The 3,443-nt window shown below is 40.7% G+C and overlaps 1 protein-coding gene across 1 annotated transcript in view; it reads right to left on the minus strand.

Moving 5' to 3' along the window:
• Positions 1-1,100, minus strand: part of cdkn2c (cyclin-dependent kinase inhibitor 2C (p18, inhibits CDK4)) — a 14,511-nt gene extending 13,411 nt beyond the window's left edge. Inside the window, exon 1 of the mRNA XM_008299503.1 lies at positions 815-1,100. The gene's annotated coding sequence lies outside the window, so the exon portion shown is untranslated. The remainder of the gene's footprint in view (positions 1-814) is intronic.
• Between the last annotated feature and the right edge of the window lie 2,343 nt (positions 1,101-3,443).

Raw genomic sequence — 3,443 nt, forward strand, 5'->3', positions numbered from 1 at the left:
GGGCACTCTGTCTGACAAAGACAGGTGAATTCATGTTATATTTTCACTTGGACACCTTTATATCCTGTTTATAGCGTCATTAACTTGAACTTAATTGTGCAGTAAATCCCTACAGTTTTCTAATCTGCACTATTTCAGTCAGAATTCTAATTATGTACTAAAATATTTGATTTGTTTTGTGTCAGCTACACAATCCAGCTGCAGAATATATCCTCCACCTCAGGGCCACTGACTTAATTCTGTCTGACTGACTCATTTTGCTTCTCGTGTTGCTAAAACAGTAAAATAAAAGAACTACAATATGGTTCCAGATTAATTTTCTCTTTTACTCATCATCCAGCCCAGAACGCAGGCTTGACTTTGACACAGTCACAGGCCACATAGTGCTATAATTTCACTTTTGCACCTTCTTATTCGTCATTAAATTAAAAAAAATAAGTCGTGTAATAAATCCCCAAGTCAAATGAATGACTAGAAAACGACATTTTAAGATTTTCTGTGTGTTTGGTTGCACAACGCATCTACAAAACTTTCTGTTTCCTCACAAACTCAACTTTTGATTCAGTTTTTTCCCCATTCTGTGTCATAATTGCACGAAAATAACGCAAAAAACTCAGTGCCGTCACACCTGGCAGCCCTGTTGTGCTGTGAGTCGGTGCTATTTGGTGCAAAAGTTGAATTTAATCGAAAGTTTTGTGGTTGGATTTGAGTCCTGTTTGATGTAGAAGCGATTTGGAGCATTTTGTCTGCAGCTGTAATGACGCAAAAGCGATTTTTTTGTTTTTTTTAGAAAGACTAAAAGAATAAAACGTACCTATTCTAGATGAGGCTGAAGCACGAGCCTCCCTCCATGTCAGCAGATGTCATCCCTCCTCTCCGCGCGCCTCCGGAGCTGCGCATGCATCAGTGATGATCACAATAAAAAAACAAAAACAAATAAAAATACGAAACGAATCCGCCAATAAAACGGTGATATATTTCGAAACATGTGATGTCATCCACGGTCTATTCCCGCTCGTTTTTGTTTAAAAATAAATGTCTCCTAATGTGAAAAAAAATGTGCGTCACTTCTCAGTTCGAGCAGAGAGCCGAACTGCGCAAAAAAAAAAAAAAAAAAAAAAAGCGCTTCTTTCATTTTCAAAAAAGCCCAGATCGTCCAGCAGCCACCGCGATGTCACAGTGATTTTCTCTCCAACATTATTTGTTTGTGTGTCAGAGGAACGCTGCCCATCGGAGCTCAGTGACCAGCCTCCTCCTGACATCTGCTGCGTGGAAACGCGACTTAAAAACCGCAGATTAGAGGCGCAGCGGGGACAGTTATTGTCTCTGCAGCTCAGCTGAGAAAATATTTTTTGAAATTGTTACCCAAAAAGATGCGAGGGTTTGATTGGACGGGGCTGATAGGCGGGCCAGCCTGGAACAGACCATAATGCTCTGACAACGTAACGGTGACAAGGTGCCCGCAGCCAGAGTGCGCTAAAGTCAGTTTCTGATTCGTATCTGCTCGGCCGGCAGTTAAGGGGAAATTTAAGGGAAACTTAAATTCAAAAATGACGCGATAAAAACAAATAAAATCTGGACTAAATCATGTCTGAGAGGGGAAAGAGTGTTTAAAACACAGTTTATGATTTGGGAAAGCTTTATTCTATTTGTGCAAATAAGGGAGATGTTGCTGCTTTGTGTGTGTGTGTGAATGTAGACCACATTGGATCAGGTCCTGTTAAAAAACAACAACAACAACAACAACACACACACACACACACACACACACAGTATCTTTAAGACATAATCTGTCATTTGTTGTGATGTGATCCAGATATTTCTTTTAAAAGCAGTAAAATCTCCTCTTTTTTTTTTTTTTTTTAAACTTTTACAAATAATTTATGGTCTCACAAATCACGGATTGTGTTTTGAAGACTTTTGAGCCTCTCTAGGACAACATAGTCCAGATTTCACTCGTCTAGATGTTGTGGTTTTTACATGTGGCCCTGGTCTAATATGAAGAAGCAGTGAAAGTTCCCATTTTGCCACTTTTACAAATAGAGAAAAGGTGTGACATGATTTAAAATGGATCTCAGACAACACTAAGAGGTTGCCTATGACGTCCAAGGCGGTTTTACATCAATAAAATAAGAGGAAGGAGAAAATTAGTTGCTCAGCTCTGTTAAAATTTCCCCTTAACTTCCTCCTTAACTGTCGAATAGGAACCAACGAAAAAGAAACTAACTTCAGCGTCACCCTCATCATGAAGCGGAGTTCTAATTAGACACAGTCACGATGCTGAATGTTGATATCGCCGAAATATACGAGTCCTTCTTCCTATTTTATTCTGATTTCCAGTAACAGAATAAGAGAGGTGTGTTTCGTAGTTGGCTGACTGGGGGCGACATCTCCCGGTTTCCTCTCCTCATCTGCCCTCTAGTGATGAGATCTTATAAAGCCTGACAGTCTGACAGTTGGGTGCAACGCAGAGGTCATGTGTTTGGAGATCCTGCCCGCTGCGCACTCATCAGAGGAAGACATGCGCCACTTTCCGCACGTTAACCGAGAAAGCGCTGCTATTCATGTCCAGATAACGTACACACCAAGCTTACACAGAGTTTTGTCAACGAGATTGTGAAAAAAAAACGGAAGGTGAAATCAGGTCATATGAGAGGTGGTCTAATCTGAGGTCACTCAATAGGCTGTTTAAAGTACACAACATGGTGCGTAATGGATGTGCGTAAAGACACAAAGGTTGTTTTTTGCGCTTTTTTTCGCGCTTTTGGTGCCAGGGATCGAATTGGATCTTCGTCCAGTCAAGGAGAAACAGGCATGTGTCGCGGTCAGAATTGCAGGAACCGGTAGTTTCCGTTGCGTCAGCGCCTGGCAGTTGAGCGCATCAATAATAGGAAGGACCTTTGATTTTCCTCGTTGGCTTTTCTCTTAACTTAATCAGTTTTAATCAGTTTTCTAGCTTGATTAACTTTTCTTTTGGTTTGTTTGTTTTGATCCCATCCCCCAAAAGAAGCTTCCATTACTGTGGGGCAACATATGGCACAGGGGCTTATGAATCCGGAATCATCGCATTTGGCACGCTTTTGCGCGCACATGCACTCAGGTCCTCCACACTGTTTATGGTTCAGTGGCTCCCTAATTTGGAGGGGGAAGGACTTTTATTAACAAAGTTGAGATCAACAGCTTCTTTTAATTACAAACTGAATCCCAAAAACCCTCCGGTGGGTTTGAAATGCATGTTATCTTTTTAGAGAATCACCAAAATTACACCATTTATCAGAGCTAGAGACCGTAAAACTGAAAGGCTCGGTGGATTTTCAATTTTCCAACAGTCCCTGAAGTAATCGGCTGTGACGTTCACTTCTGTCACTAAAATTAACCAGATCAGAGTTTAAAGCCTTGATAATCCATCAAAATTACTTGTACATGTCTCATTTTAAAAAAAA

Source organism: Stegastes partitus, unplaced genomic scaffold, assembly GCF_000690725.1.
Source record: "Stegastes partitus isolate 25-593 unplaced genomic scaffold, Stegastes_partitus-1.0.2 Scaffold1426, whole genome shotgun sequence".
In the NCBI taxonomy this organism is placed as follows: domain Eukaryota; kingdom Metazoa; phylum Chordata; class Actinopteri; family Pomacentridae; genus Stegastes; species Stegastes partitus.